The sequence below is a fragment of the Rutidosis leptorrhynchoides genome, chromosome 1 (assembly GCF_046630445.1).
Source record: "Rutidosis leptorrhynchoides isolate AG116_Rl617_1_P2 chromosome 1, CSIRO_AGI_Rlap_v1, whole genome shotgun sequence".
Lineage (NCBI taxonomy): Eukaryota > Viridiplantae > Streptophyta > Magnoliopsida > Asterales > Asteraceae > Rutidosis > Rutidosis leptorrhynchoides.
Genome location: NC_092333.1, coordinates 424,131,934 through 424,145,437, shown reverse-complemented (window position 1 = coordinate 424,145,437; position 13,504 = coordinate 424,131,934).

Sequence of the window (13,504 nt, the reverse complement as noted above, 5' to 3'; positions counted from 1 at the left end):
GGGAATGGATTAATAGCCACTAGAATAATTAAAACAGGGGTGAAATTACATTCAAGGGTAATTGGTGTAATTGTAAACAAAGTAGTAAAACCTTGGTTTACACGCAGTCGATAACCTGGTGTATTCATTAAACAAAGTATTAAAACCTTGTTACAATTCGAATCCCCAATTAGTTGGAATATTTAACTTCGGGTATAAGAATAATTTGATGAGGACACTCGCACTTTATATTTATGACTGATGGACTGTTATGGACAAAAACCAGACGGACATATTAAATAATCCAGGACAAAGGACAATTAACCCATGGGCATAAAACTAAAATCAACACGTCAAACATCATGATTACGGAAGTTTAAATAAGCATAATTCTTTTATTTCATATTTAATTTCCTTTATTTTATATTTAATTGCACTTCTAATTATCGCACTTTTATTTATTGTTATTTAATCGCACTTTTAATTATCGTACTTTTTAATTATCGTAAGTTTATTTTATCACACTTTTATTATTCGCAATTTCATTATCGTTATTTACTTTACGCTTTAATTTAAGTCTTGTATTTATTTTATATTTTACATTAGGTTTTAACTGCGACTAAAGTTTTAAAATCGACAAACCGGTCATTAAACGGTAAAAACCCCCCTTTATAATAATAATATTACTTATATATATGTTTGTATTTTTATAATAGTAAACTAATATAGCGTTGAGCTTTGTTTAAAGATTTCCCTGTGGAACGAACCGGACTTACTAAAAACTACACTACTGTACGATTAGGTACACTGCCTATAAGTGTTGTAGCAAGGTTTAAGTATATCCATTCTATAAATAAATAAATATCTTGTGTAAAATTGTATCGTATTTAATAGTGTTTTCTGCTAAAATTAATAAACTATTTTATATACACCTCGCAAAACATCAAGTATTTTTGGCGCCGCTGCCGGGGAATCGCCGAAGCGAAACGTCAAAATATTTATAAAAATTTTTTAAGTTTTAATTAGTTTTTTTTATAAATATATATTTTTGTTTAAATTTTGAAAAATATAAAAAAATTAAAAATTTTATAAAACCGAAAAAAAAATATTTTAAAATCTATTTTTAAGTTTTTCTTTTATATTTATAAAATTATAAGTATTTTTATTTTTTTAGTTTTAAAATTAAGTTTTTATTTAAATTGTATATTTATTTTATTTTAAAACAGAAAAGGAAAATAAATATTAAAAAAAATTACGTGACCTGTCATAATTGACCTGTCAACTGAACCAGTCCAGCAAGGCCATGCGACTCGCATGACCTGCTGCCTTGTCCCATGCGACTCGCATGGTAAGCCCAGACAGGCCACAAACTTACCCTAATTCCGCATTTATTACGGGTATTATTTAATTAATATTATCTAAACCCTAGTTTTTATTAATTATTATATTTAAGTTTTAGTTTAATTAATTTTTATTACTTATAATTATTTTTTATATTTTATAAACTTAATACTTTTATTATATAAAATATAAAAACAATATTTTTATAATAAACTAATAATTTTTATTAACTTTTTATAACTTTTATATTTTATACTTTTTAATCGTTTTAGCGTAATTTTTATATTTTCTTCGGTCGTACTTAGTTTTTAGTCTAGTTTTTTGTCGTAGTTTTATTTTTACTTCTAGAATTTTTAGGATTGCCGTAAAATCCCTTAAGTGCTTATTCCTTAAATTAAGTATTAGGTGCTTTAGAATTTTGCGACGCCATTTTTCGTGCTACTTTCTTATTTTCTTATTTTTCGACGCTTTTACCTATGTATCAATTACAATTCCAATTAGTGATCTCCATTTGCAATTTTAATTTTAAGATAATAGTCGTTATAAGGATCGATTAGTTGAGTGTTTTAAAAATGTTACAAGCTACTCTTCGCCTTTTTCATTTTTCGACACTTTTTGACGCGCAATCTATTTCTTCCTTATTTCTCGACATTCTAGTTATAGGACATAGAATTTTTTCTACTTCTTATCTAAATTTCTTAAAATTACGAAAATTTATTTTAAGTGGTTAAATTAATAGACATCAAAATTTTCTGGTTCGTAGTAATAGTTGGATTTGTACGTGGACCGGGTTATTGGAGCCAAACAGTCCTCAATTATATTGAGACCAAACGAATCCTGCCCCTCTGCTGCATCTTTTGGCTATTCGAAACGTGGGCAAAATCAGAAAAGTCTATTGATTGGATAACTTATTATAATTTTTCTTTCCTTTTAAAAACTAATAGGATATTCAGTGAATGCACCGAGCAAGACGTTCACCACCTTTTGTACGTTCACCACCTTTTGTACGTTCACCACCTGTAACTAGATCAAGACATTTAGCAAATATAACCGCCGTTGATTTTTCTTTAGAATCGTCATCTAGTCAACCAAGTACTTCAGTTCAAATTTCCGATAATCCATTTTTTGAACCCAACCTCACAATTGAGAATCCAGAGAATATTCAGGAACGGTTCATAGATCCTGAACCATTAAACTTTCCTCCGGAACCACCAATCATTCAAACAGAGATTGTTGAGGAACGAACCATTAAATCAGAATCATCTAGTGATACCGATTCAACAAATTCAATTATGGAGAATCTGGAACCTTTAAGTATGGAAGACCGAATGAGAGCTAAACGCACTGGCCAAGGTCACGCAATTACTCATCCAGACATTAATGCGCCAGATTATGAAATCAAAGGACAAATTTTACACATGGTGACTAATCAATGCCAATTTAGTGGTGCGCCGAAGGAAGATCCAAATGAACATCTACGTACCTTTAATAGGATCTGCACACTATTTAAAATCCGAGAAGTGGAGGATGAACAGATGTATCTCATGTTATTTCCCTGGACTTTAAAGGGAGAAGCCAAAGATTGGTTGGAATCGTTACCTGAAGGGGCGATTGATACATGGGATGTTTTAGTTGACAAATTTCTTAAACAATTCTTTCCTGCATCTAAAGCCGTAAGACTTCAAGCAGAAATTGTTACGTTCACACAGAAACCAAATGAAACTCTATATGAGGCGTGGACAAGATATGGAAAGTTGTTAAGAGGATGTCCGCAACATGGTTTAGACACCTGTCAAATAGTACAAATATTCTACCAAGGATGCGACATCACTACAAGGAAAGACATAGATATAGCAGCTGGTGGTTCTATTATGAAGAAAACCGAAACTGATGCTTACAAAATTATTGATAACACTGCTTCCCACTCACATGAGTGGCACCAAGAAAAAGATATCGTTAGATCATCTAAAGCAGCTAGAGCCGATTCTAGCCATGACTTAGATTCCATTTTCGCAAAGATAGATGCTGTGGAGAGACGAATGGAAAAGATGACTAAAGATATTCACTCAATACGAATTAGTTGTGAGCAGTGTGGAGGACCACATTTGACAAAAGATTGTCTCAGTATTGAATTAACAATGGAACAAAGAGAGAATATTTCATACATAAACCAAAGGCCTGGAAATAATTATCAGAATAATTATCAACCGCCAAGACCGATTTACAATCAAAACCAGAATTATAACCGAAATATTCCATACAACAACCAACAAGGTCCTAGCAATCAACAAGTATCCAATAATACTTATAATCAGCAAAGACCTAATTTTCAAAACAAACCACCACAACAAACTGATGATAAAAAGCCAAATTTAGAAGATATGATGACGAAGCTAGTTGAAACTCAAACGCAGTTTTTCACATCTCAAAAACAAACTAATGAACAAAATGCTCAAGCATTTAGAAATCAACAAGCTTCTATTCAAAATCTGGAACAAGAAGTAAGTAACCTAGCAAGATTAATAGGTGAAAGAAAACCGGGAAGTCTACCTAGTGATACAAATGCTAACCCCCGGAATGAAACAGCTAAAGCTATTACCACAAGAAGTGGTACAACACTTAAACCACCTGAAATACCTGTAACTTCTGATGAAACTATTCCTACTCCACAAGAACCACAACCTGATCAAGATAAGGAAAAAGAACCGGTAGTTGAAAAGGATAATGAAGATAACACAGTTAAGGATAAACCTTATGTTAAACCATACCAACCACCACTTCCTTACCCGAGTAAAATGAAGAAAGAAAAACTTGAAGCCGAGCAATCCAAATTCTTGGATATGTTTAAACAGATAAATGTAAATCTTCCTTTCATTGATGTGATTTCAGGAATGCCTAGATATGCTAAATTCTTGAAAGATCTAATCTCAAATAGAAAGAAAATGGAAGAACTCTCGGCTGTTACTATGAATGCTAATTGTTCAGCAGTGCTGTTGAATAAGATACCAGAAAAATTATCTGATCCAGGAAGTTTCACAATTCCATGTTTTCTGGGTAGTCTTAGTTCAATAGAAGCATTGGCAGACTTAGGTGCTAGTATAAATCTAATGCCGTATTCACTATACGCTAAACTAGACCTTGGAGAATTGAAACCAACCAGAATAAGCATACAACTAGCCGATAGATCAATAAAATATCCTAGAGGGATAATGGAGAACATGCTAGTTAAAGTTGGTACTTTAGTATTTCCAGTAGATTTTGTTGTTTTGGACATGGAAGAAGATTCTCAAGTTCCTCTCATATTAGGAAGACCATTCTTAAACACGGCTAAAGCAATGATAGACGTGTTCGGTAAGAAACTGACCCTAAGTATAGAGGATGAGAGTGTTACCTTTTCAGTTGATAGAGCAATGCAACAACCACAATCTGCAGATGATACATGTTATTATATTCAAACTATAGATGCACATGCAGAATTATTAGAAGAATTTCCAGAATTACAAGGAACAGGAGAATGTTCTTTAGGAGAAGGTAATGAACCAATTGATGAAGCTGAAATGTTAGCTACACTTATAGCTAATGGATATGAACCAACAACAGAAGAAATTCAGATGCTAAAAGAAGAAGACAGATATCGATATAAATCATCGATAGAAGAACCTCCGAAATTAGAGTTAAAGCCACTTCCAAACCATTTGGAATACGCTTATTTACATGGTGAATCTGAATTACCTGTAATAATATCGTCTTCTCTTACTGAAAATGAGAAATCACAACTCATTTCTGTGTTGAAAGCTCATAAACCAGCCATTGCATGGAAGATTCATGATATTAAAGGAATAAGTCCTTCGTATTGCACACATAAAATCCTTATGGAAGAAGGTCATAAAACGTATGTGCAACGCCAACGAAGACTAAATCCTAATATGCAAGATGTAGTTAAGAAAGAGATTATTAAACTGCTAGATGCAGGTTTAATTTATCCAATCTCTGATAGTCCATGGGTAAGCCTAGTTCAATGCGTACCTAAGAAGGGTGGCATGACTGTCATCACAAATGAGAAAAATGAGCTTATTCCTACTAGGACTGTAACAGGATGGCGTGTATGTATTGATTATAGAAAATTAAATGACGCCACCAGAAAAGATCACTTTCCCTTACCTTTCATAGATCAAATGTTGGAAAGATTAGCCGGAAATAGTTACTATTGTTTTCTAGATGGATTTTCCGGATATTTTCAAATTCCAATAGCACCCGAGGACCAAGAGAAAACCACATTCACGTGCCCTTATGGTACTTTTGCTTACAAAAGAATGCCATTTGGACTTTGCAACGCCCCTGCAACCTTTCAAAGGTGTATGATGGCGATTTTTCACGACATGATAGAAGAATGCATGGAAGTATTCATGGATGACTTTTCAGTCTTCGGTGATACATTTAAATCATGTCTAGTTAATCTGGAACGAATGCTAATTAGATGCGAAAAATCAAATCTAGTACTTAATTGGGAGAAATGCCATTTCATGGTTAAAGAAGGCATCGTTCTTGGACATAAAATTTCAAAAGAAGGAATTGAAGTGGATAGAGCTAAAGTAGATGTAATTGCTAAACTTCCACATCCCACCAATGTTAGAGGAGTTAGGAGTTTTCTAGGGCATGCCGGTTTTTACCGACGTTTCATAAAAGATTTTTCTAAAATTGCCACTCCTATGAATAAACTCCTAGAAAAGGATGCGCCATTCATCTTTTCAGATGAATGTATCAAATCTTTTAATATTCTTAAAGAAAAACTCACTAATGCGCCGATCATGATAACACCAAATTGGAATCTACCATTTGAACTAATGTGCGATGCAAGTGATTTTGCAATGGGAGCCGTTTTAGGACAAAGGATTGAAAAACGATTTCAACCTATATATTATGCTAGTAAGACATTACAAGGAGCACAAACGAACTATACAACTACTGAAAAAGAACTCCTTGCTATTGTCTTTGCTTTTGACAAATTTCGATCATATCTCGTTCTAGCAAAAACGGTGGTCTATACCGACCATTCTGCTCTTAGATACCTATTTTCAAAACAAGATGCTAAACCAAGATTAATCCGTTGGATCTTACTCTTACAAGAGTTTGATATTGAAATCCGAGATAAAAAAGGAGCAGAAAATCTCGCCGCTGATTATCTTTCTCGTCTTGAAAATCCCGAATTAGAAGTTCTGAATGAATCAGCCATACAAGACAACTTTCCTGATGAATATCTATTGAAGATAGATTATAAAGAAATTCCATGGTTTGCAGACTATGCAAACTACTTAGTTTGTGGATTCCTTGAAAAAGGATTATCGTACCAAAGACGAAAGAAATTCTTCAGTGATATAAAACACTATTTCTGGGAAGATCCACATCTGTTTAAAAGTTGTCCCGATGGAATAATACGCCGATGTGTATTTGGAGATGAAGCTAGTAAAATTTTAAACCATTGTCACACAGGACCAACAGGAGGGCATTATGGGCCTCAACTAACAGCAAGAAAAGTTTATGAAGCTGGATTCTATTGGCCTACAATTTACAAAGACGCACACCTTCTTTGCAAATCCTGTGATGCATGTCAAAGGGCCGGAAAAATAAGTCAACGTGATGAAATGCCACAAAATGTCATCCAAGTATGTGAAGTATTTGACATTTGGGGTATTGACTTTATGGGTCCATTTCCAAAATCTCATAATAATCTATATATACTCGTAGCCATTGATTATGTATCTAAATGGGCGGAAGCACAAGCTCTCCCAACTAACGATTCACGAGTTGTAGTCAACTTTTTAAAACGTCTTTTTGCAAGGTTTGGAACACCGAAAGTTTTAATAAGTGATCGGGGTACTCATTTCTGTAATAATCAACTTGAGAAAGTTCTTAAAAGATATGGAGTAACTCATAAAATCTCCACCGCATATCATCCACAAACAAGTGGACAAGTTGAAAATACCAACCGAGCTTTAAAACGTATTCTAGAGAAAACCGTAGGATCAAATCCGAAGGAATGGTCCATTAAATTGGAGGATGCACTCTGGACTTTTAGAACAGCCTACAAAACTCCAATTGGAACCACACCTTTTAGACTTGTTTATGGAAAAGCATGTCATCTTCCAGTAGAAATTGAACACAAAGCATTTTGGGCTTTGAAGACATGTAATCTTGATTTACATGAAGCCGGACGTCTACGATTAAGTCAACTAAATGAATTAGAAGAATTAAGACATGAATCATACGAAAATTCGTTAATCTATAAAGAAAGAACGAAGAAATGGCATGATAAAAGAATCAGAAGTTCAAAAGAATTTAAAGAAGGAGACAGAGTTCTTCTTTTCAATTCACGATTCAAGCTATTTCCTGGAAAATTGAAATCAAGATGGTCTGGACCATTCATAGTCAAAAGAGTTTTCCCATACGGAACGATAGAATTAATAAATTCAAATGGGATTGAATTTAAAGTTAATGGTCACAGAGTTAAACATTACATACATGGTCCGATGGAAGTCGACAACGAAGTTAATCACAATTTCAACACCACCGCTAACTAAGTGTGGGGAGAATCAAGTCTTTAAAGGATAATATGTATTTCTGTTAAAGTTAGATTGTCTGTTTTCGTGTAGTTCTCGAAAATGGAACTCGAATGGTCTTTCCCTAGCAGACCCTAAAGAACTAGTCTTCTCCCCCCATTCTGAATTTTTATTTTTTTTAGGTTTTTACAAAATGAAGACTGCCTGTGAACTAAACCATGGTCTAATGCTACACGCTTTGATCACTAAACGTAATAATGACATACTACCGAGTGAAATAGTATCAGTAATCAGAGAAAGAATGGACGGAGTTAGAAAAGAATCCAGATGCGAAGATAATAAGTTACAATTTGGTAAAGGAAAATCAAAATCCGCAGCAAAAAGAAGAGCACGACACCTAGAAAGATGTCACAAATGCGGAAAATGGTCACATGGAGGTAAATGTTCAAATAATCAAACCTATTCAAATACCGAATTTGTTACTTTATGCAGAGACGGACCGTTCATATGTTTAGAAGAAAAGACACTGAATGCTCGAGGTTACGCTTATGTAGCAATGGAAAACCAATTAAACCGACTATCTTATGAATGGAATAGATCATATAACTAAGAAATCTATTTCACAGGTATGTCTGTACAGTTTTTATTTTTATTTTTATTTTTAACCTTTTGATAATAAACGCTAATTTGTTCGCTAAAAAGTATTAAATTGGTATTGAATAAAATTAGGTTTGGCGACCGAAATTATTGATATCATTCAAAAATTTATTACATCACTGCGAAATTTAACGTTTATTCTTAAGGTATAAATATCTTTAATCAATCAACCCAAAATATTTCAAAAATTCGTCATGAGTCAAATTAGGTCTTGGAACCGAAATTACTTTACCGAAAAGAGGGGCGCATATTTTTGATAATATTTGATTGATTAAAGTGGGATAAAAAGCCAAAAAGATTTTTAATTTTATTTTTACCATGTTTTTAAAATTAATATAAATCTTAAATTAATATTGTAAACTTTGTAAAAACAATATATTTAAAATTGTAAATATTTGAAAAATTAATATAAGTTTGGTGTGAATTTATAATATGAATTTTTAATATAAGTTTGGTGTGAATTTATAATATGAATTTTTAAATTAAGTCTGGTGTGAATTTTTAAAATATGAATTTTTAATTTTATGCATTTCAAATTTTAAGTTTGGTGTGATTTTTTTTAATATTAATTTTGAATTTTATATTTAAATTGTGTGAATTTAAAAACAAAAATTTACTCTATCTCATTAAGTTAAAAATATGATTTTTAAAATTCGTCGTAAGTTGAAGACTAGGTCTTTGAACCGAAATTGCTTTACCCGATGGCGGGACGGGAATTTTTATTATCATTATTTTTAAGCTTATTGATTTAAAGTATGCCAAAAAAAAAAATTAAAAAATCCAAAAATCTAAGCTTTTAAAACAATCGCTTGAAAATGACAAAATTTTAAAATTTTGTCGAGGGACGGACTAGGGCATCGTCCCGAAACGACCTCGTCTTAAAAAGAAACAAAATTTTTAAAATTTTATTAATTCTATGTTTTAAAAGTATAAGGTTTTATATATATAAAAAAAATAAATAAATAAATTAAAATCCTGGATTTTCACCCCATGCGACTCGCATGGGGGTATGCACAAATCCATGCGACTCGCATGGAACAAAAAAACTGGTCAGGATCATAAAACTCAGCGAGCTGCTTATTCTGTCACAATACACACACATACACGAAAACCTCTCAAAACTCTCTCAATTTTTCACCAATTTTTACCAAATTACTTGCAAAACTTCACAATAATCATGCGTAGATTCAGTAGGCTCAACCCCTTCAGGAACACGGTAAAGATTTCACCCCTAATCTCTTTAAATTCGAATTATTGTGTTCTTGAGCTATAAATTTTATATTTTGATTTTGTTAAATTCTAGTGTAATTAGACTTAAATTGTTGTTATATTATGCATGAATATCCTAGATTGAAGCTATTTAACATGGATTGAAGCTAAAAACTTCAAATTTTTAAGAATCTAGGGTTTGTGTTCTTGAGTAATTTGGGGCTTTTTGATATAAACAGGTTATGGCCGATTTTTATCATGAATTGTTGCTAAATTAAGTAGTGTAACATGTTTAGGTAGTTAATTGATCCAAACTTTGAGCCTAAAATGTTTTTGAGAATTAAAGTAGACTTTTTAAGTTTAAAAAATTCATAAACTTGGATAATTTGATGTAAAGGCCAATTTAAACTTGTTTAATTGCTAGTAGTGATTAGTTTGGCATATAATTTGCGATGAATGATTAAAAACTTGATGAACATTTTCTTATGTACTTATTTGAAAAAGTGTAGACTTGACGAAGTATGAAAATGAACATGAGTTTGATTTGAATGCCATGTAATAAGTGTTTAATTGCTATAATGATTATTGTTGACATGTTTAAGAGTTTAAATGTGATAAAACATTGTATACATTTTCGTATGTAAAAGTGTAGAATTATTATTGTTAGGAAAATATGTATAAAATGTGTTATGAATTGAATATGTCATCATAATTGTTTCAAGTTATTATTTTGCTAACACTAATGCATATTTGGATGCACAATTTTGTGTTTAATGTGTTTTGCAGAGATATACAAATACGGACGGTGCATCATCGTCCAGGCAACCAGAGCCCGAACCGGAAATGTTTTATGAACAAGAACAACATATGCAACAAGAAGAAGAACAACATGAGGATCAACATATTCCATATCACGATCAAGATCAAGATCAATTATTCATGAATCAGTTTCGTCAATTCGCTCCACATCAAATGATTCTGAGCTTAGACATTAATGAAGATCAGTTACACCCAAATCTGAGATTTGATCGATGTTGGATAGAGTATCCAGATTATCAAAAGAACATGCACATTCTCTACTTTAAGGTTGTTGAAATGCCAAGGGCAATTGACTGGGTACCTTTGGAAACAGTTGACCTTGCCGAACCGATTCGGGAATTATTGGTGCAAAGGTATGGTAATTCTCAGTTTAACGATTGGATGCGCCTATTTTCCATTCGTAGAACCATATATAGGGAATGGTGTATAGAATTACTTAGTACTATTAAGTTAAACAGTGATGTTAGGAGGATAGATGATAGAAGCTTTATTAGATTTCTGTTAGGTGGACGCATGTACAGAATGTCCATGATAGATTTAGCCAGGGCCTTACAGATTTACACCCCTGCTGAACTTTTGAGCCCCGACTGTAATAGCCTGATTGCCCAAGGAGAAAGGATAGATAGGGAATTTGATATTAACGCCGTCTGGAGGCGTATGTCCCACTTTAATGAATTTCACGCCAGTGGAAATCATACATACTTAGATATAGATAGAGCTGAACTCCGGGTGATTCATAGATTCTTAGCAAACACAATTACACAAAGGGGTAAGAATAAGGAGAAATTGACCGTAAACGATTTGTTCTACCTCAAGTGTATTAGAGACCCAAGGAGTTTCGTTAACATTCCCTATTGTGTTGGTTATTATCTCGCTAATGTAGTTTCGGGGATGAAATCGGGGAGTATTATAGGTGGTGGTATTTTCATTACTCTCATTGGAGAGTATTTAGGTGTGGATAAGCACCAAGGGGGTCCAATGAACGAAATAGAGGACGAAGGTGAAACTATAAGTTCAAACCTTTATCACGGTGCAAGGGTATTATTGATGAGACGTGGTCGGGTATATCGATACGAGGGACCTCAGCGACAGGTAGAAAGAGGTTCGGATGTCGAAATGGAAGAGGCGAACAACATTATAGGAGTTGTTCGGGAGACTGCTCTTGATTTAGGCGTTCGTATGGAGGATGAATACATGACGAACTATGATAGGCATATGCAGTACGAGGCATGGCAACGTCGGAATGACTACGAGCATTCCCGGCAACGAGAGCATGGCCGATGGGATTATCATCAGCGCCAAATTATAAGCCAGTTGCAGCCTGGCGAGATGTATTATCCGACCCGACCCGCATACTATCCCGCACATCAGCCAGAAATGAGACCACCCTATGATTTATATGATTATGACGCAGCATACCAGTTCACCTATCATCAGCCATGGAACCCGGACGCGAACATGAATTGGGATCCCTATCCTAATTATCCTCCTAACCCACCTCCTGATCAGTAGAGATAAGTTGGTAATTTATATTTTTATTATTTTAAACACTTAACATTTTAATTACATTTATGTAATGTTTGATATTTCTATTATTATTGTGTACTAATATTTTTCTTATAATTTGAAAGTGGGATGCCAAAGTTCCATTTCAAATTGCATGTATGATTATATTTGTATTGCATGTATTTTATGTTATGCACAAAACAGGATAAAACAACGCGTTTTCAAAGACTGGCATTAAGTTCAGCAAAAGCAAGTAATTTTGACGACAAGATGCAAAATATATGTGAAATAACAACAAGACGGAATGAACAAATGACGTGCACCATTTATCATTCAACAATCAAACGACAATATGTTTGAAACTTTGGTAAAATTTAATCATTTTTCTACGCTAATAACCCTCAATAATTTAAATTGTTTCTGATTTCTTGCAAATGAGGGCATTGCAAGATCTTAAGTGTGAGAAGGGGTTAAATTCTTTCGGATTTTTAAAATTTTTTTTTTTTTTTTGATTTAAACACTTGGTTACCATTAAAAATGCTAGTAACGCAGTAGTTGTGTTAGAATCTAGTGCTCTCCGATAACAAGGAACATCCCTAGTCTTATATACTAACTACCCAATTCTAGTAAAATTTTTCAAAATTTTCAATTAAATGAATTCAAATCATGAATACATATTTATGAACGATAAAACTAGGTTTTAACACCGAAATTATTGTTACCTCGGAAAGGACATAAATTGAGAAACAAACTAAAATGTTAAAATTCATTTAAAATGGAATAGAGGACGATAAAAAGAAAAATAAAAGCCAAGTGTGGGAAAATTTACCAAGTTATTTTAAACATATGTCACATATATCTGTAACAAATAACTGAAAATACTTTTGCTTTGGACTAAACTAAACTGTTTTACCCGATAAAAGAAAAGAAGAGATGGATCTACACGATGAATCAATTCCATCATTAAAAGGAAGTAAAGTCTTCCGAAAAAGACATGCGCTTCTTGATTTAGGTCATGAAGTTGTCGTCCAGACCAGCTGTAGGTTGACGAAAAATCTAGAAAAGTCATCACTAAAATCAGCAGGAAATCCACGGACCTCAGCATTAAACAGGGTCGCCAAGTGGTCAGATTTATCCTAACCATGAGAAGGATTTATCTCGTACAATGGGGAGGCACCGTGCAAATTAGCTGGATAAGACTAATGAATCAGATCCCCAGAAAGGATAATCTCCTTAAAGATTAAAAATCAGCTTTTAAGCCTGATATTACTCAATCCTTGAGATTGACCTTAAAGATTGAGAATTCAAACTCATGGAATTCAATGATATCTAAACTCGAGCTTGAACGAGAAAATATTTTGATCAAAACTACAAACCGATTTGTTTTCTGAAAATCCATTTTCAATGCGTTCATTACCATTGAACGTAAAATCCTA